Below are 22,351 nucleotides of genomic sequence, written 5' to 3' on the forward strand. Positions count from 1 at the left end.
GACCAGCTCTTGTCTGTTATGGAGGCCAGCAGAAGGGAAAGGCTGTCTCCAAGCAGAGGATGGCCCACTGGATAGTGGATGCCATCGCCCTGGCTTACCAAGCTCAGGGTGTGCCCTGCCCGCTCAGGTTGCATGCTCACTCCACGAGAGGTGTCGCATCCTCCTGGGCGCTGGCTCGTGGCGCCTCGCTGACAGACATTTGTAGAGCTGCGGGCTGGGCGACACCTAACACGTTCGCTAGATACTATAGCCTTCGTGTCGAGCCGGTCTCCTCCCATGTTCTCGCCACAGGTCAGAGGCAAGGAGAGGCCCCGGCTTAGTGTCGGCTTGCTGCGCTACATGCGCTTCTTTTCTCCAGAGAGTCCCTACAAGGCAGACCCTGTCGAGTCCTCCGATATCCCTTCGGCAGTCGACGTGGCGTCTGGCGCCAGGCCTATACTCCGTTGTATCCTTGAGAACCGGGTTTAGGCTGGGTTCCATATGTGTGACCCTACGGGGATCCCATATGGTTGGTTCCACGGTTGCTCCTAAACGAAGCCCGTGTCTTTCCCTCTGGGAGAACCTACCCTTCATCGGGTTGGAGTCACCCCAGCTCTTCCATATGTAGCACAGCCCTATAGGGTTAGTCCATATGTACTTCTCCACATAACTCCTTCGGGGAAGGATGTGGCTTCCGCAGCGTTCCTTTCCCAGCGAAGGGTACGCTTTCCCAGCGTTATCCAATAGTCTCACTGAATGGGTTTTGGGGAACAGCAGTGATCGACTCTCTCTATGTTAGCCCTGTCCCACCATCCTCAGGCAAGGGGGTTCAGGTGGCTTACAACAGAGCGCTGGAAGGGGGCAGCTCCTGTGGCGCTTTGGTAGGGATTCCTATTCGTCGGTCTGTCCGACGTACGTCGAACGTGACCGACTGAATGGGAACGTCTCGGTTACAAAGGTAACCCTCGTTCCCTGAAGGAGGGAACGGAGACGTACGTCCCGTCGCCACAGTCGCTGTACCCCGCTGATGCTGCCGCCTATCCGGTTCGGCTCCTCAGCAAAAACCTGAAGATGCAACGCACCTGCTGCTCATTATATACCCGCGCTGCGAGGCGAGCAGCTGATGCATATGATTGCATGCCAATGTGCATTGGCTCGTTTAGTTACACTCGAAGTAGATTGGCCTCTCTAGCGAGATTCCTATTCGTCGGTCTGTCCGACATACGTCTCCGTTCCCTCCTTCAGGGAACGAGGGTTACCTTTGTAACCGAGACGATATTAGCATTTACAAGCAGTTGTATAGGTGTACCATGGCCGGGTTAGGGTTAGGCCGGAAACAGCTAGTTAGGGTTTTTTTGAAGCATGGCAGCTGGTTTGAGCTGGTTTAAGCTGGTTCTTAACGGTTCATTAACTGGTTTAAAGGGATAGTTCACCCAAAAATGAAAATTTGATGTTTATCTGCTTACCCCCAACGCATCCAAGATGTAGGTGACTTTGTTTCAACACAAATGATGATTTTTTACTCCAACCGTTGCTGTTTGTCAGTCAAATAATGCGAGTGGATGCGAACTTCTACTATAAGAGTAAATAAAACTTGCATAGACAAGTCCAAATTAAACCCTGCCGCTCATGACAACACATTGATGTCCTAAAACATGAAACGATCGGTTTGTGCGAGAAATCGAACAGTATTTATATCATTTTTTACCTCTAAAACAGCACTATGTCCAACTGCCTTCAGCACTCGTTTAGTGAGGTCTGATCGCGCTCTGACAACGGAAGTGATGTCTCACGCAAATACTTCATCGAGTGTTAGACATCAATGCCGTTGTCAGAGCGCATAAAAAATGATATAAATACTGTTCGGTTTCTCGCACAAACCGATTGTTTCGTGTCTTAGGACATCAATGTGTCGTCACGAGCCGTAGGGTTTAATTTGGTCTTGTCTATGCAAGTTTTATTTACTCTTATAGTAGAAGTTCCCATCCACTAGAATTATTTGACTTACAGACAGCAGCGGTTGGAGTTAAAAATCATCATTTGTGTTCTTCTGAAGAAACAAAGTCACCTACATCTTGGATGCGCTGGGGGTAAGCAGATAAACATCAAATTATCATTTTTGGGTGAACTATCCCTTTAAGCTGGTCCTAAGCAACTATCTCCAGCTCAGGACCAGCTTATAACTAGCTCAAACCAGCTGCCATGCTTTTAAACATACCTAACCAGCATATGCTATGTAACAGCCGGGACCATTAATATGTATGACCCCAATATTTGCATAATGCCAGCCCATTCGATGCATTAGACAGGGAAAGGCAGTATTAATGGCTGGATCTGTGCACAGACAAGGTAAGCAAGCAAATACAACAGCGAAAAATGGCAGATGGAGCAATAATAACTGACATGATCCATGATATCATGATATTTTTAGTCATATTTGTAAATTGTCTTTCTAAATGTTTCATTAGCATGTTGCTAATATACTGTTAAATGTGTTTAAAGTTACCATCGTTTCTTACTGTATTCACGGAGATGAGAGTCGTTGCTATTTTCATTTTTAAACACTTGCAGTCTGTATTATTCATAAACACAACTTCATTCTTTATAAATCTCTCCAACAGTGTGTAATGTTAGCTTTAGCCACAGAGCATAGCCTCAAACTCACACAGAATCAAACGTAACCATCTAAATAAATACTTTACTCACATAATTCGAAGCATGCATACAGCATGCATGACGAACATCTTGTAAAGATCCATTTGAGGGTTATATTAGCTGTGTGAACTTTGTAAATGCACTGTATTATAGTTGAGAGCTCGTGGGGCAGAGGAAGCGCATCTCTTAAAGGGGCCGTGCTGAAAAAATCAGTGCATAGTTAATGATGCCCCAAAATAGGCAGTTAAAAAAATTAATTAAAAAAAATCTATGGGGTATTTTGAGCTGAAACTTCACAGACACATTCAGGGGACACCTAGGACTTATATTACATCTTGTAAAAAAACAATCTAGGGCACCTTTAATTAAAACATAATTTATGTTTAGGATAAGTACATTTGCATGTTTTGAAGCTGTAAGAAAAATATGTAATTACTTTTTACTAGATGGTATACAGCATATGTCATTTTATCATAGACATTCTTGTTTGTCACTGGCTCAATTTGCATTTTATTTTAGCAAACACTCAGTCTTACACGGCAAGCCCCATAGAGCTGAACTGCACCAAACCTGCAGGGTTGCATTTCCCATGCACCAACCTAACTCAGTGCTTAACTACCATTGTTAACTAGCTCTGTCTGTTTCCCAAAACCATAGTAACACAGTTGGATCACACTGGTTCAACTATATTGTTAATGTTGTTTATGACGTCACATAAATTAATCGATTCAAGATTGCGATTATTCTTTATTATCATAGTTCACAAAAGCCATTCATTTTATTTTTTTTAAATCATGTTTACATGCCGTACGTAATTGTATGTAATCTGTATATATATGGAGTTCATTCAGTCAGCTTTCTTCACAACGCAATGCCATTATAACTATCATGACATCTGAGGACTTCTTCACTGTTTTTGATCTCTGTCATTTTGTTATTTGATGTTAATCGCAAGTTCTCTCTTACGTCACACTGTGGGGTTTCCTTATGCATTTACTCACATTACACTCTGCATAAACAGCGCTGATTGTTGACATGCTAAAATACATACAAAGAAATGTATATTTAAATGGAATGAAAGACATAAAATGTACTGCACGTTAGCTTGTTTATTGCACCCAAGTGCCTAATCTATATAAGATCACATGTCATAATCGCTTGCATCTATGCTTCGAATGACGAGAGGAGCTGTAGTTCCAACCACACAAGTTTGTGATGCTGTTTGGAAATGTTTGTTGGAACAATGGTTTCAGAATCTCTGAACTATGTTAGCAACGACACAACCATATAGTTTGCTAACAGTGCTTTTGGGAAACATATCCCAGGTCTGACCCTGAGAAAGAAAGAGAGATGTTGAGCAGTATGGGCAGAGGGCATGTGGGCAGACGTGTGTGAGTGTAAGCTGAGGCGTCAGTGGGCAGATTGTATGTGTACAGTAACGAGGTGAAAACAATCCACTGATCTGCTTGTACACTCATCTCTATAGCTGCGGTCTCCAGGGTGACTCAACCGCATTTTCACTCTGCCAGCCGGAGTGACACACTCACACAACGCCACTAGCATGCACTAACCCTGCATTCAAAGCCCTCTTTTCTGCACCCACATGGGTACAGGATGCTACAAAACCCCCAACCTTCTCCTCTATCACCTTCTCTCACTTTCACTCACTTCTTGCCCTCCATTTCTGATAAACAAGACCACTGTGATGGTTCAGCAGCCAATCTGCATAAAGAATATTCTGACTATGGCTATTTAGTTGCATTTACATTGGAAGTCTGTGCAGCCGATGAGCACTGCAAATTAACTATTTACATGTGCTTTTGTACGTTAGTCAGCATTTCAAAATAAGTGTACTTGAAGCATGACAAATGACTTAAGTGTGTGTTAAGAAACAGTCACGAAAGTGTACTCTTTATAGGGCTTTTCACACATGAAGTAGTTAACCCTGGGTCTTTCTGAACCTTGAGTTATCTTGCTTCACATTTCACACTATTCATAATTTACCCAAGTTAAACAATTAATAATAACCTGCCGTTTCACACTGTACAATTCTAAACCCGGTTTATATCAAAGCTCTAGCATGTCCTCATATTATACATTGTCGATTATACTATCTCTTTTTTTTCTTTCTGAATGGACTTTTTTTTACTATAAAGGTAAGAATGAAATGGTCTCTCGTTCACTCCAGTTGTTGAGTTTTCTTTCACCATTTGTTTTCACCGTTTTTCCTATCAAACACTGAAAACATGGAGGTTTAGAAAGATGATAACTCTGGGTTAAGCGCAATGTGAAAAGCCCTTAAATACACTTAAGCTGCATTTTATTTCAGTAATTTTATATTACCTGCAAATGCAGTTAAATAAAACATCAACAAAAAACAAACAAACATACTTTTAATATTTAAATTACACTACAGGTGCACACTTTTTTTTTTTTGTTCAAAAGGGTTGGCTTATAAGAAAATTATGCATTTATCCATAAAGCAGTTTTTGCATGCTTTATGCTTTTTAGATACTGACAAACTCCATCTATAGGAATTAAGTTAATGCATAAACAGAGGTTAATAGAAAAGTATACACTCAACCCAATTTTGGGTCAAATATGGACAAACCCAACTGTTGGGTTAAAAAAATTAATTTAGAGATTTAACCCAATGGTTGGGTTTGTCCATATTTGACCCAAAATTGGGTTGAAACAACCCAGCATTTTTTAGAGTGTAGTGCAAATGTAGAACATTTTAATGAATAATTCATGTAAGTGCTTGTATAAAAACAATACACACACACAAACACAAATCACATTTCTGCTTTTACACCTGGAACGTCTTGCCCCATAGAATTTGAATGTAAGTGCATTGAAGTATCAGTCATATTTTACTTTTTGTGGTATTACTCACAGCATGCCACAGTTCCTGTTGAAAGAAGATAGGTAATATTCAACCCAGAATTTGCTTTAAAATATCTGTAGTCCCTACTACAGAGGTTACTGTTTAATACTGGAAGTGGATGGTTAAGCACCTTGTTTTTCCCTGACATTCACTTGCTGAACATCAGAGATGACATTTTCTTTATTACGGGAAATCTGGGGGCTCAGTCAATTGAAACAGCTCATATCAAGAGCAAATCTGAATGTATCACTGATTTCAGGGTCATTGAATTTTCAGTCTTACACATCAAAAAACCTGATGACAGAAAATGTCCATTCTGTGCTCTGCTCATAGGCTTTTCTTTATCTCAGAAGACTCTAGTCTAAAATCAGTCAATAGATTTGTGAAGGGAACTTCCATTCAGGGTGGAAGATTCAGCTATTACTGAGCTATACTTGTATTTTACCTGAGCTGCATATTCAAAGCATGTATACAGACAAGTATTTCAAGCACTCATATAGAAAACGGATGTGAAATGTACAGGTGTCGATGATTGATACCTCGCATTTCTGCTCTTATTAGATGTCGCTTCATTCCACAGTTCAGGAATGACTGCAGGGTAAATACTTCAATGTCATCATCACTGGAAGTTCATAACAGGCACCTGTTCACACAGAAAAAACCCACTGACCCAGTGGCCCATATCTACAGCTGTGTATCTAAACACTTGACAGTTGGCATGTTTGCAGCACTTTTTCATTTACAGTGTTTTATTGCTGGTTGCTAAGTGCAGTCAAAGGGGCCAAATTTTGACGTTTACATGGACAGATAATCTCTTGTGTTTGCCTTGGAGGCTAACTGGTAATTTTCACTTTCTTCCTCATTGTTATTTTCCCCTGCTCTTTCCCACCACCTGCCAACTCAGAATGGTTTAAGGCTAATCAAATGATTGCACCACACCTTCTGTCCATCTGTTTCCCTCTACTTTTCCCTTTTTCCCTCCAAGACACAGCTCAGGTTACAGGAGTTTTTTTTTTTTTTTTCCTTGAAGATCTACCAGGCTCTTATCTTCAGAGTGAGTTATCAGATTGGAAAATATCGTTCAGAACTCTGTAACTGCAATATTAGTGAACTCATTTTTTTCACAGCAGGTGTGCTCAGTATCAGTGATGATAACTAGGAACTTTTAACTGGAAGCTTTTCTGCCCCTCAGTGACGTCTGATGATGTGGCTGATGATGAGTCAGTGTAGAAGAGCAGTTCAGACTGACATTAACTGTAGGAATTAAAAAGGTTTATCTTTAAAGTATTGATTTAATGTGCAATTATTTCCACCATGTTTGTAATTTGCAGAGCTATTCATCTGAGTGATCATTTCATTATGACTAAAATTTGCATATTTATATCATAATGAAGCTGAAATGGCTTCCTGTGTGCTAGTGGCTCACTTCACTGATACATTTAAAGGAATTAGCTTCTTCAGTCTGTTTTGATATATCATGAGGTTAACAGGGCTTTTTTTCTCTGTGCTTAACCTCGGGATATCATCATTCTAAACATCGCTTTTAACCCCAGATAAAGGAGGGTTTCATACTTTATGATATATTTAGATATGCGGGAATAGCACCACTTTTTACCCGGGGTTATGAAACCCTACTCTGGATGCTTTTGCAGTGTTGCAGATATACTTCGGGCCCTTCGGGATATAGCTCCCGATATAGAACTAAGTTCTTTTTCGTTCTACGTTTAGGGGTAAAACGAAGTTCGAAATGTGTGAGCAGCGATATACTGTAATCGAACATCTGACTCTGCTCAAACTGTTGATAGCGATGGTTAGATGAATATGTAATGTGCCGTGCACTGTGTTCATGTTTTCACACGCCGAGATTCTACCTCAACGAACTGAACAGATCAAATGATTCAAAGAAGATTTCCACGCGAATGAAGGCGGAGCCTCAGCGCACACCATTACATTATCGTCACGGACCAATGGTGGCATGAAGGTGTTTTGCAGCTGAAGTGATCTTTCCTGTTTGCTTTGGCAAGCCGTTTCGAACTTCCAAAAAGAACACAAAATAAACTTGGTTTTGGCCTGATTTTGTTTGAAATGACGCCACATTAGTTCGTTCTTCGATTCCGTTTGAAGTATATCGGGGCCTTAAAGGTGCCCTAGATTCAAAAATTGAATTTACCTCGGCATAGTTAAATAACAAGAGTTCAGTACATGGAAATGACATACAGTGAGTCTCAAACTCCATTGTTTCCTCCTTCTTATATAAATCTCATTTGTTTAAAAGACCTCAGAAGAACAGGCAAATCTCAACATAACACCGACTGTTACGTAACAGTCGGGGTGTACGCCCCCAATATTTGCATATGCCAGCCCATGTTCCCAACATCATAAAAGGCATTACACAAGGGCAGCCAGTATTAACGTCTGGATCTGTGCACAGCTGAATCAACAGACTAGGTAAGCAAGCAAGAACAATAGTGAAAAATGGCAGATGGAGCAATAATAACTGACATGATCCATGATAACATGATATTTTTAGTAATATTTGTAAATTGTCTTTCTAAATGTTTCGTTAGCATGTTGCTAATGTACTGTTAAATGTGGTTAAAGTTACCATCGTTTCTTACTGTATTCACGGAGACAAGAGCCGTCACTATTCTAATTTTTAAACACTTGCAGACTGTATAATTCATAAACACAACTTCATTCTTTATAAATCTCTCCAACAGTGTAGCATTAGCCGTTAGCCACGGAGCTCATTCAGAATCAATGTAAACATCAAAATAAACACTGTACTTACGCGATTAGACATGCTGCATGACGAACACTTTGTAAAGATCCATTTTGAGGGTTATATTAGCTGTTTGAACTTTTTTTTATGTTGTTTAAGGCAAGCACGAGCTCTTGGGGCGTGGAGCACCAGATTTAAAGGGCCACACACCCTGAATCGGCTCATTTCTAATTATGCCCCAAAATAGGCAGTTAAAAAAATGAATTAAAAAAAAATCTATGGGGTATTTTGAGCTGAAACTTCACAGACACATTCAGGGGACACCTTAGACTTATATTACATCTTTTAAAAAAAAGTTCTAGGGCACCTTTAAGTCTGCATTGCGGTGCCAAACTTGTACAGTGTGAAATGATGCGGTGTTAGAATGTTTAAAACTAGATTAGCAACCTACAACCAATCGCGTGCCTTATATTAACGCGCTTTGGGCAGTCACGGAAACACCGCGCAATGTATGGAGGTTATGCATAGACAACACGATCACATGAAAATGCGTATCAATAGTACGAGTGTGTAATCTCGTAGCATATATACGCCAAAATTAGTTTTGGCGTGCTTATGGTACGCAGTTTTTCGCGTGCATATGATACGCACTTTATGGCGTGTATATGATACGCTCTTGGGTAGGATGGGGTGGGGGGATGGTTGTTTCGTATATATAATATGCCATAAAGTGCGTATCATACGTATGCGAAAAACTGCGCACCATAATCAAGCCAAAACTCATTTTGGCGTATATATTCTACGAGATTACACACTCGTACTATTTATACGCATTTTCGTGTGATTGGGCTCGCATAGACGTCACTTTCCCGCCGGAATGCGCTCTCTCAGCTGGACTGAGTGGCAAAAGAACCTGCTGCATGACTGGATTTAATAAGGGAAACTGTGAAAACGCCAGGAATCGTGTTTCCTGACATATGTGCCTGATTTCGACGCCAGGGAAATACATAGAGCTAGGGTGACCATTTTGATTACCGAAAAACCATGACACTCGGCCCAGCAATGAGATACTCAAATGATACTCTAAATTTACTCAAAGATGCCTTATAATTTCAATACATTTAAAGTAGGCCTATGCCTCCTCTGTATGGATAGAAAATTGTTATATTACAAACTACTATATATAACCAAAGACACAAATTCAGATTTCTCATACTCAACATGTTTTATTATGACAAGTTTCAAAAATAACGAATGAAATAATGATATAAATAATGTCTCTTCTGTATTAGAAGAAAAATAATAAATAACTAAAAAAAATACCGCTGCTATATTAGCAATCCAAATTTAACAGAAAATAGCTCTCACAAACTTACAAAAACTAAAAAAATATCTATCTTTAGTTTTCTTCTTCATTCTCGTTTTCCTCTTCATCTTGTTTTTCTTCCTCATTCTCCTTGTTTGTCCATGCTACGGAGCTGATCTTTCAGTTTTTGTTAACAAATAAGCATGAAAGTTGAAAAGAAATTTAGGCCTGCCAGCTACATCGCAAGGTAGCCTACAAAGGAAGAGCACAACGAGCTGAACTGTAAATGATAGCTGAAGGTTGCTCTGCTGTTACACGAAGTTTCTGCTATTCAGTTACAGATGAATGCACAAATCGTGCATACTAATGAAAAAGCTGTAACCTAGAAGTAAATGTAGTTTAGGCATAAGTCAGCCGCGACGCTGAGAATGTAGTTACCTTTATGGAATAATCCACTAATGTCTTGAGATACAATCTGAACTAATATTCTCAGTTGCACGTGCATTTTTAATTTATGAATATTAACTCATTAATATTCATGTATGCTCCACCTTCGGAAACCGAAAATCTCGTAACACCGGTAAATTTAATGGCCCAATGAATAACAATGAAAACCAGGACTTTTTGTCAGTGTTTATTTAACACCCAGTTGCAAGATATAAAATGGTAAATATTTAATTGATGAGTTGTCAACACAATATGTAACAATACAATATATAGGTTGATTTGATTTTACCCCAACAAATCCAACATTTTGACACAAAATGATAACTGCAAAACATGTTTCTCTGCCTGGAGTCCAGCTGTTTCTGTGAATTGCAGCGACCTATTTGCTTTTTTTTTCTGTAGCTTTCAGCAGTCTGTAAAAATATACCTCAGATTTAGTGTCAAAGCAATTTTTACAGTAAGTCGCAAAGCTCTTTCCCGTTTTGGATGTGTTTTGTGTGTTTTTCGTGGCATTCACGCTGAAAACCAATGCTGCCACTTTGGCTTTTGCCACTCAGTGGGCGTAACCGCAGTCATAACGGTTATGACGTCACGTGCATACCCTCTATAAACAGTCGTTTCTGTGTATGATAGGAAAAATGTCAAACGGCGATGGAAAACGAAACAATTGGAGTAAAGAAGAGACCGTAATTCTATTATAGTTCACTCAGAAAAACTGATATTCAGCAATATGTAACATGAGGACATAGAGTTTATATATTAACAGGTCACGTGCTGCGTTTGTCCAGTCAGTGACTATTTCAAGTGTGAAAATCCCTTAACATTATGTGTTTACTGCCATATGGTTATGATGTGATTCAGAGTGCCATATTTATGACCTTTGAAAAACACACAGTAATCAACATGCCATTCTACATTAATTAAATTAAACAACATGAAATTAAATGTCACCCTACTTACTTTTTTTAATACACATTCATCCTGGTTTTATTTTATCAGTTTTTCATCAATTTGTTATTAAAAAAAAAAAAAAAAAAAAAAAAAAAAATATATATATATATATATATATATATATATATATATATATATATATATATATATATATATATATATGTGTGTGTGTGTGTGTGTGTGTGTGTGTGTGTGTAATAACATTCACCACCTCTTCTACAAATTTCAGTTTCTCCTGACATCACCAAGTCCTTATTTTTAAGCATCTCCCCTTTAACCACATGGCTTTTTCTGGATCCAATCAGTTCCTGATGAATAAAGTGAGCCCCTTCCTACTTTTTTTTTTAAATATCCTATTGCATAAATATGTCACATTATGAGGTAAAATGTGTTGCACTCCTCTATAAAGTCTCTCATTTTAAACCATCAATATTCTTTTGTTTCTGACATTTACATTTACGTTTTTTTTGGGGGGAGTACAAGTGGTCTCACAGATGTGAGTCATACCACAGACGAACAATAAAACAACACTCAAACACAATCACACATGCAGCAATGACATCAGAGCTAGCCTGCTGACCTCATCAGTGCAGGTCTCGTGAGAGGTGGATGAGCGTGTGTCAGGATTTAAGATGGAGTGGAGGGAGTATTACACCCACTCCCCCACCTTTCTCTAGTCTACCCTGAGGGTGTTAGGATTCAGAGGTAATAAAGAGCTGCTCTGGAAGACGAAGGGTTTTGTTTAAAGCATTACTGTCCAGAGTTTACACAGACTCTAAAAGACAAAATGTTGATATTTTGTACAAATATGCTATTTAAATCTCAGGGTGTAAATGTAAGTAGCACAGAACCCTGGTGCCTGGCTAACTGCAGTGAGTATACCAACAATTATGCAAATTACACCAGTGAGCACTGTAATAACTGGGACATTTAGGTTTGCATTGGCATATGGGCCCCAGCCCACCAATTCAGACAAGTAGCTCCTTTGATTTGCCACATTGGTAGTAAATGAGCTTTAATCAGTGACAGTGGGTGTCAGCTCCCTAGCTTGTGAATCAATATATACTGTACACAAATTCGGGCACTGTGGACCCTGGCTCACTACACAATGGAACACTAATGACTCTATTTCTGGTGACATGACAACATCACTGCAGGTATTTATGAACAACAGCAGTCTTCCTGACATTATTTAGATTTTTTTTAATGTTATATAGTGCGAGTATGCACTATTTATGCACTCAATTGTTGCAACATTAATTATGTAGCGGACTGTCAGACTCCAATGTTGAATGACAAAATAACCTTATAAAATTCACACACTACACGGATGAGTGTATAGTGCATAAGTAATTAGAGTATAAGTGCATACAGTATGTAGGCCTCAAGTGCTATAGTGAGCATCGATGCACTCTGGTTTTCACAGTGCATTATTGGGACTTTTTAAGGAGCGAACGTTTCATTTCACTGGTATGATTTTGTGATTGAGACCTTAAAGGGTTAGTTTACCCAAAAATTAAAATTCTGTCATTAATTACTCACCCTCGTGCCGTTTTACACCCGTAAGACCTTCGTTGATCTTCGGAACACAAATTAAGATATTTTTGTTGAAATCCAATGACTCAGTGAGGCCTCCATAGCCAGCAATGACATTTCCTCTCTCAAGATCCATTAATGTACTAAAAACATATTTAAATCAGTTCATGTGAGTACAGTGGTTCAATATTAATATTATAAAGCTATGAGAATATTTTTGGTGCAGCAAAAAACAAAACAAAATAACGACTTATTTAATGATGGCCGATTTCAAAACACTGCTTCAGGAAGATTCAGAGCATAATGAATCAGCGTATCGCGTGTCAAACCGCCAAACTGCTGAAATCACGTGATTTTGGTGCTCCGAACTGCTGATTCGACACACTGATTCATTATGCTCCAAAGCTGAAACAGTGTTTTGACATCGGCCATCACTAAATAATTTGTTATTTTGTTTTTTTGGCATGCCAAAAATATTCTCTTCGCTTTATATTATTAATATTGAACCACTGTACTGACATGAACTGATTTAAATATGTTTTTAGTACATTTATGGATCTTGAGAGAGGAAATGTTATGTTCCGAAGGTCTTACGGGTCTGGAACGGCATGAGGGTGAGTAATAAATTACATAATTTTCATTTTTGGGTGAACTAAACCTTTAAAATGGCAGACTCCCTGATCAATATGCCCTGACTACTGAACTGGGGAGCTGATTGAGACACACCCAGTATGTTAATGCGCAGCTACAGATTTAGGTTAAATTATCTCTTTTATGGAATAAAAACGGTTAAAAAAAACTTACAATACAATTGTTGTAATTCACCTATTATCTGACAAAAAATATTTTCTAATGTAATTCTATGGGAATTCTGTGTGTTTGCATAGTTTCAAACCAACACAGTGAATATTGCGTAAGGACCCTATGAATCGGACGCAGCTATGGTCAGGTATTATCATTGTCGTAAAGATTGAGGTGAGCAGTGTGTCTGGGTGTCAAGTTCACTGTTCAGCCCACTGTGTGCGTAGCGGAGAATCTCGCTGCGTCGAGTTGAGTTGAAGTGTGGGAGTAGCTGTGACAGTGACGTTTGATCATTGCTGAGGGGGATTGCCTCGTGAGTGGGCGGGAAACTGAGACCGCGAAAAAGCAAGTAGAGAGCGCGCTCTGTAGCGGAACGTTCTCGAGCGGTTACCATGACGCTGAGAGTGGGTGAATCCCGCCCTGTCGCGCTATTCTGACCTCTGGATTGGTATTTGTTTGAGGTAAACGGAGTTCCAGAGGTTTGTGTATGTCTCTGTTGTGGGTGCGAGGGAACTAGATGTGGTTTAAAAGATCTTTATGTTTACGGTTTTGCTGTTCTGACATAGCTAACCTGACATGGTGACAGTGTCTGAAGACACTGGACATCACTTAAGAGTGATGCTATCAGTTAGTCATTATGGTCTGTGCCATTAAAACAGCATTCAGGTAGCTTGCGTTAAACAGGTTGATTCTAACATGCTAAGCAAGATTCTGTTCAAACTTAATGCTAATACTCTTACTACAACACCAAAAATATAAAGTGTACGTGTGCACATTAAATTGCGTTCCAAACAGAGGCATTTCAACCCTGTCATCCTATTGAGGAACACACCTCCTTCAAAAAATTGTCACTACTGTTTTCTAATATATGAATGACTTTAGTATGAAGCTGTGTAGGTGTGTGTGTGACTGAAGTGACTGATAGAAAACAAATTGATTAAGTATTATCAGGGAAAATGTTTCACAGTATACTATAGTCTCAATTGACAGAAAATTATTTATCAGTAATATTTTACTGGTGCACAGAAGTATTTCACTGAGGTTCCTTCCCCGGTTAAAATGGTCTAAAACATTTCATAATGAAACAGTGAAAATAATTTCATAATGAAACAATGCACGGAATTGAACTTGAAGCTACAAGCATTTGTGAAGAGTAAAAAAAAAGTCAGTAAAAATAAGGCACAATATACTGTAATATGAAGGAATTTTCCGTATATGTATTTTACAGGTGATTTATCTGTATTTTGAATTAAGGTTTGCATTAGGCTGTGTTTTAATGATTAATGGAAAATTCTGTAAAATTCCGGATAAAGTCCTGGCAGAAAATTACCAGGACATTTTCCGTTTTTATTTTTTTTACAGTGTATGGTTTGGGTTTAATCATTACAGGTTACCCAAATTCACGGTGTGTGTTAATTTTGTGCCAGAACTATTTTGAATATATATGTTTGTATGCATTCAGTTAAAAACGTGCAACTCACTTTCAATATTGCAGTGCCTGAATATGGCACTAAATTACAATTTTAAAATGATTCCTCTACTTTTAAGGTGGTTTTAATTATAGTTTTTGTTGACAGACTGCATACATTTTTAAAGACAAAATTTTACATATTACCACAATACTGCAATAATAGTGAATTTGGCGAGCTGTGGCTGACCCTTCCTTAATGCTGTTTAATAACCACAGTGATCTTCAAACAGACCTGTTTAAGAAGATATTAACAGCTTTACACTATAAGTTTAACCTCAGGAGCAGCTGTTTTTTCCATTTTTTCTGCATCATTCTCATTTACCAGTAAGTGTATTTTGAACCTGTGTGTGATTGCACTTGCTTACACAATGTTTTTGCTGTAAATGCCAGTAATTGGATTACAGCATTTGTTAGTATAGAGATTGGAAGAGTACCTCATGTTACTCTTGCTTGCTTCACATTTGTACTGATCAATAAGTGTCCTAATGACACAGAAGAGAGTGCATTTTGTCAGAGAGAGAAAAACAGCAAAAGGGAGGGGGGGAGTAGAAGAGAGATATTTCGAGATTCTACTGGAAGTCATGTGGTATTTCCACTAGAGGACCCCCTACTTCCTGGTGTCTGCTGAAGCCCCACCCATGCCCTAATATGGTCACTGTTGAGAGTAGCATGAATGCTGCGTCACTGCTGAAATTATGCAGCTCTTTCTTTCTCGCCCCCACCCATCTCCTATCTGCACTGTTTTGTTCTCTGAGAGTTCAGCTGTCCTCTTTATGTACTGCCTCTACAAGCAACTGCTTGTTCTTTTGTACAGGCCGTCCTGCTCTTGCATATTACTTAACATTTTGAAAAGTACTATTACTATGAGAATGCAAATATTGAACTTTTATGTGCTGTAATACAAAACAAAGCAAAAAAATGTCTTGCATATTGAATAATATACTGCAGTATGAAGGGGAAGTTCACACCAAAAGTAACTAAAGTTCATCCCAAAGGATTAGTATTAGTATTTCCTTTATTTGCATAGAGAATCTTGTTGCACATGGGGAAACTTTATTCTCTGAGTAATGCAAATTAAATAAAGGGGTGTTAAAATGCATTGATGCTTTGCATGCATTGATCTGGCAGTGAAAAATTCAGTGTATCATTTATGGAAGTATATTTTTCAGTTGTAATAATCCACCATATGATTAATTTTTCACTCCAGTTACATTTGTAACATAATTATCAGTTGAATTATAAAATAATATATGTTAATTAAGAGCAGATATTTACTTCATAAATAATAATTATATTTATAGATGTCAGTAATATTGTAAAATAATAGTTGCATATGGAGTAAAGCTTTATATTAGGTGTCTTTAACTATGTACTAACATTTAAGTTATTCATTTGATACAATGCACTTATTGTGTAAATGTTTTACATTGTACGTATATTTTAAGTATAAAAAAATGTAATTACAACTATTAGAACTGTAATTAATTTCTGTAATTACATCAATAATTACACTATTTTTCCTCCCCTTACACCTGTCCCTAACCTTACTCGTATCCTACATCAATAGAAGCACAAGTGTACAATATGAACACAATAAGTACTTATTTTTTGATGTAAGTACATAGTTTAGTGTAGTACATACAAGGACGCCTATATAAAGTGTGACCGAGTTGTGAGAAATAATAAAAAGTACCTAGGGGTCTAAAAATGCTTAGCAATGAAAATGCAATGCTAATTTGCCTGTTGAGTAATATCTTTGTCAATTTTCAGTAGTGTTACAGTAGTCACACATGTAATTACCTTCAGTAGAAATGAGCAAATAAGAGAAAATGAAGTTAGTAATTAATGTAATATAGATTTGTTGATAATCTGATTTCTGTAATCTGTCTCTGGTGTTTTCCAGCAGCTTTCTCCTTGGGGTGAGAGTTGTTCTAGAAAACCACAAATGTATATGTATGGTTGTGACTATCAGAGGGACTCTGGACTGCCACGTCTTAGTCATCTTACAGAGCTCCATTTCTGTTTTTGTGTGTAACTTGCTTGTAAACACTCTTCACCTACACTGCCCATCAACATCGCCCACTTACTGAGTGGGCCTAGGGTCTCTCTCGCGTTTCCCGTATGAGAGACCTTTGAAAGCCCACATGCATGCAAACACACATGCACAAATTTCAGAAATCTTATTTGCATAGCTAATGTTTGCTTTCTTATTCAAATGAGATACCAGGGATTGCCTGGACGAATATGAAAATGAGATACAAGAGGAAGAGGTATCACTGCTGAATGAGGTTGTTTTGGTCTGTTAACTCTGGATTCCTCACTGACTTACAGTTGCAGCCTGCAACCTCGGAGATGTAGAAAAGAGCATGTGCATGGATTAAGGCCCTTTACCGTAACATCAACAGTGCATTGAACTCTAGTGTGAAGCTACCGTGTTACCCCTGGTGCTGCAGTTCACAGGTCAAGCAGTCTAACACAATATTCAAAGTTCAAACAGTGTCATCTTCTACCCCATTTACTGACCAAAATCAAAATGCAGCCAGCGATTACCCAACAGCTCATGTTATATCATCCGTGCCTTCATGAGAATCAAAACAAGAGAGACTGATCCCATGCAGATAAACTAAGTACCCTGAGTACAACATCATCAAAGGCATAGCATTGAATAAAATTGTAGATGCAAATTGTAAAATGCTATGAAGATCTGCAAGGTTTTTCATGTGGTGGTCGAAGCACTGTGGTGCTTGTGCTTAGAGGTCCCATTCCACCTGTGCTGAGAATCTGGAGTCTGCCAGGAACCCTGGGCACTTTGCCCGGGTCAACACTTTCCAATATTACAGACTCAATGTGTTCCCAGAGTGCAGCTCAGATAACTGCTGTACGGTAGATCTGTCTGCATGAGCCAGTTTAAAGGATTAGATGTCCTCATGCACCAGAACTGAGGTCAGTTTTGATGCTTTGTGAAGATTTGCCTAGAACAGTCATAATGTGATTTAACTAAAAACACTAACACTGAATTTGCTTTCCTTTCCAGAGCATTTTTCAAAGGACAGAGAGTGTTTGGGCGTCTTTGTAGTGCTGCACATGAAGTGCATATGCAAATTCCCTGCTCAAGGGAAAATGCTCTTCCTCAAGAAGTCAACAAAGTGTATTCCAAAGGTTAAGTATTTGCATAAAAATGTAGGATTGGGATTTGCATAGAGAATCTTTTGTAATTTAGAAGTGCACATAGGGGAATTTTGTACAATCTTAGTATTGTAAATTAATGTAGGCCAGTTTTTAAAACGCACCGATGCATCTCTCTATATTAAATTATTACTTAATTTATAAAAATTTGACTACAGTGTATGTTTTCTTTGACATTGTTGGCAGAGCAAACATTTACAACAGCATCTTTATATCCAAATCTATGTTTTTACTTGAATTCATCCACATATTTGGTGAATGCTGCATAACACATCATGATATCTCAGTCTGTTAAAAATCATGCTGGGAATTGCATGTACCAGCATGTTCTTCCAGCCTCTGTTCTCACACTTTTGTGGAAGTACATTTTCACACAGTAAGTTTTTTCTTTTTTTTCTTCATTGGGAACAAAGCTTTTCCATGAATCCCAGCATTCTCTTTATAGGCGGGAACATGTAGTTTCTGCCTGCAGGCAAGAGTTCTTCATGAACCTGAGCTGTTTTCTTTCTCTGCCAGGCCTGCTTGACCCGTTTCTCCTGCTGCAGTCCCTGAGGAACTGGTTCCTGTTCCTGAACACCAGTCTTACAATGAAGATCTGGGGACTTGTGCGTGTGGGTGATTGAGAAGAAAAAGAATGAATCTCATTCCTTTTGTAACAGACAAAAAAAGTGCCATGTCTGTTTAACTGAGCAGGCCTGTTCTGTGACCTTACACTTTAAACAAAACTATTGACATTAGTTATAATGGATAGTAATGCTCTAATATGCTTGGAATTTGGATCTCTTTCCAGCACACAAATGCCACAATCTACAATTCACGTGGAGAGTTTCTGTAAATTTCCCAGTTGTGTGGATTAAGTCTTTCATGGAATGTTGTTTATGGAAAACGTGAGTGGTGCTTACCAGTGCAAAAGTTGCAACCACACTGCTAGGGTGTTGTGGTTGTTGAGCTACTGATCTAAGTCAAATAATAGCCCCTTAAGTCTCTGAGATATTCTGATCCCTTTACATGGCTTCAATGTCAAGTCTATGGGGGGTTTATAGTAGGATAAGTGGTAAAAGTGTTGTCGCAGTCAATAACGATGCACAAAGCACTGTTAAGACAGAGGACACTTTCAAGTCAAACAGGTTTTTGTTGGTCAATGTGGCAAATTCATGTGACCGTCTTAAACCCAATCACCTTTTTCACCCTTAATCAAAATGCCTGGTTGCACAGATTTCTATTGAAATTTTGCAGAGCAATGGTAATTGCGAATACACCTTACAAAAATAATAATACATCTTTCCTCGACAAACTCAAGCATAAACAAGGAAGTTGAATAATTAGTCATAAAACATTGTTCAAATAGTAAAAATGATGTTTGTCTTAGCAAGAAAAACTATTTATTCATTAGAGATGTTTCAAACTTGAATTGAACACATTGTCTAAGGTACGTGGTTCAAGGTAAGTATCACTTATAAAAAGGATGAAGCCCCATCAGTGAGAAAAGGCACTACATATTATTGCTCTTTTAATATCAACAGCAAGTTTACCTGTTTGTGGAAGTTTCCCTTTGAGGAACCAAAGATCTACGCTCTGTCCAAAATAGACAAAAAGAGAAAAGAAAAGAAAAAAACGCAAAAAACGCATTTCTGGTTTAAGGTCGGTGCTGTCCAAGCTGCTTTTTCTCTGAATCATTCTCTTTCATCTGTGTTTCCTGTTTTGAGTAAGGTTATGTTGCATTTGCAGGTGGTGGGAAATCTTCAGCTCACACTCCTCACCCACTTTGTGCCCCTCAGAAAACACTGCTGAAGCAAAAACATCTGCCGCAGTCTGTGGGAGAACACTGAATTAAATCTAAAGCCCAGAGCCAAACACAAATATACATGCTCAGGGTTTTTTTAGGGTCTTTCCTGGGTCTGTTGGTGCATGAGGCTGCTGTCAGCCACTCTGTGTGAAGACCGTGAGAGCTGAAATTATACAAGAGGTCACATGACTCAAGCTGTGAGAGAGTGTTGTAGGGAAACAAGCACAGGCCTGATATGACTGTCCTTAAATAAGATCTGTGCACCACCTTTTGGACTTTAGTTGGGCCAAGCAAATTAAAAACACCTCAATAACAAAATGCTCCTAGGGGGCTACCTTGCTGCAGAGTTCATTTCTAAGCCTTCTTCAACATACCTGACTGTTATTTTCAAGTAATCCTGAACAGCTTGATAAGGTGTCTTTGACTAAGGTTGGAGCTAAACTCTGCAGGATGGTACAGTAGTAGGGTTGGATACTTCAGCAGTAGAAGGTGTCAGATCTCACTTGATGCATTGTAATGGCCTCTGACATTTCTCACAAACACTTCCTGTATTTTTCGCAAAATGTGGCTTGGAGTTTACTGAGGAAAAGAAAAAGATTAAGAGGCATCAAAATACCTTGGGCCAGAACATATTTGTTGGGATGTGGATTCTCTGCTAATCTTCCACCTTACTGCTAAGGCCATGAGAGCCTGCCTACTAAGAGTCAACAAGAAAATTCCAAATGATTCATTGTTCCCTGAGGCTGTGAAGACTCGGTAGGGCCGTTAACTCAGCAGGGAGTTGATATATTGGGCATTTAACTTCCCCCTGCTGACAAACACATTTGTGTGCACCAATCCCCTTCATTTTCAAATCCTTATGTAAATTAGGCTAATGGCAAAGGGAAAATGGTTAGTGAGCGGTTAGCTTCTGAGGATCTTTGCGATTTGAAAGTTTTTATGTGATAAACCCATCCTGAATGAGTAACCTACTGCTCTTATCTGACAGCTTGGACTAGCTTCATTGTCACCTAAGCCCGATTCCTGCTCTTCAGCTTATGTTTCGTCTACAGGAAGATGCTCAGGGTTGTTTTAGGATGCAGATGAACCTACCTTAGGTCATAGTGTGACCCAAAAACGGCTCCAGAGGTTTGTGTGTAAGTCAAAGTGCATTTTATTTCAGCCCCCCTGCTAACACTTTGAGTTAACCTGACGAAGACTGGCATTCTTTTAACTGTAACCTAGTTTGCCCTGAGAGTTTATGTAGTGGCTCTGTCCACCTGAATGTGTGTGTCCTGGCTTAACCCACCCTTTCTAGAAATGTAGCTAAATCTCCTCAAAACATTCAATGCTGCTTTCCAGTTACTAATAATCTCCACAGGAGCCTTGCAGCACAACACAGTTTGATTTCAGGCAGAAATATCTGCTTTCATTTCTTGGACAGCTTTGATGTGGCAGCAATGTTCTTAGTTGACTCTTTAGGTGATGATACATGGGGCAACTTTTTGAGAAATGTTGCTGGGCAATGTTGCTGTCTACGGGCAACCTGGTGAGACACATGGCAACTAATTAGGGCAACGGACAGTTGGCAGCAACCAATCAGAGATGAACAAATCTATTGCCAACCCAGTAAATATTTTATTATAAACACTTGTTTGGCACTTAGTTTTAGCTTTCCAAATATTTTCTTTGTTTTTATTCAATATAAATGCCTTTCCGGTCTGATTTGTTATAGGAAAAGGGAGACGAGCAATTTTGGCAAAAAGCGGATTCGAACCTGCGTCAAAAGATACTTTTCTGTGCCATACACCCTACAGCCCTACAGTATTTATAGCATTCGATGGCTAAATTACAGCCTACACACATTAAATTGGACACCTGTTGGTATTTTAAGCATTAAATGAGGTAAATTCCCTGTTTTGGGTTGACACATGACAACTTACCAGCGTTAAATAAAGTTTATCCTTATCTGTTAAAAAAAATATAAGTTCACGCTCCTTTTCTTCGCTCCAGTGCCACTGAGAGGCCACCATTTTGTTTGAATTTTTTCTGAAATCTCCAAGCCAGTCACGTGATCGGCTGCTAGCATTCTGATTGGAGGATCTCAAAAAATTACCAACGACTAATCTAAAGTATCCAGATAGAAATCTGTTGCTCATTCTCAATAGGAAAGTGCCCAAGCAACGTTGCTCAAAAAGTTGCCCTGTGTGTGATCACCTTTAAAGTCTTGAGAAAAAACAGAATGCTTATTTACTTAAAATGGGAATGGGAATCTGTTTTATTTCATCAAATGATGCATCTGTTTCAGGACATAGATGTTCCCTCAAGTCTGACCTTCAGCCCCCATCACCATGATGACTTAATTTCCGATGACTGCACTCTCATGGGCATCACACCTTAAAATAAAAGTGCCAAACCCTTTTTAGTATTTCCTTTGGTTGGAACTTCACAAACTAAGAGTTTGCCATGTGCATCCAGCTGAATCCCTATTGTTTATTTTGAAGGAGAGTTGCTGTAGTTGTACACAGATGAAATATCATCCAGGCTGTGCCTCTAATGACACAGCACTTCAGAGAGCTGTTATACAGTGACCTCACTATCACTGTTTAAGTGAGATGGAATATTAATGATGGTGCTGTACCACC

General features: G+C 38.9%; 1 long non-coding RNA gene across 3 annotated transcripts; it reads left to right on the plus strand.

Annotated features, from left to right (window-relative positions):
- Positions 1-13,229: 13,229 nt before the first annotated feature.
- On the plus strand, positions 13,230-22,128 carry LOC137021717 (uncharacterized). 3 transcript variants are annotated; one of them, XR_010895351.1, is made up of 3 exons: positions 13,230-17,914; positions 18,458-20,863; positions 22,015-22,128. It is a non-coding gene; the product is annotated as an uncharacterized lncRNA (long non-coding RNA). The 3 variants fall into 3 exon arrangements; XR_010895349.1 differs by having other exon boundaries at positions 13,230-17,698; positions 17,790-20,863; XR_010895350.1 differs by having other exon boundaries at positions 13,230-13,745; positions 17,790-20,863.
- The last annotated feature ends 223 nt before the right edge of the window (positions 22,129-22,351 follow it).

The sequence above is a fragment of the Chanodichthys erythropterus genome, chromosome 6 (assembly GCF_024489055.1).
Source record: "Chanodichthys erythropterus isolate Z2021 chromosome 6, ASM2448905v1, whole genome shotgun sequence".
NCBI lineage: Eukaryota > Metazoa > Chordata > Actinopteri > Cypriniformes > Xenocyprididae > Chanodichthys > Chanodichthys erythropterus.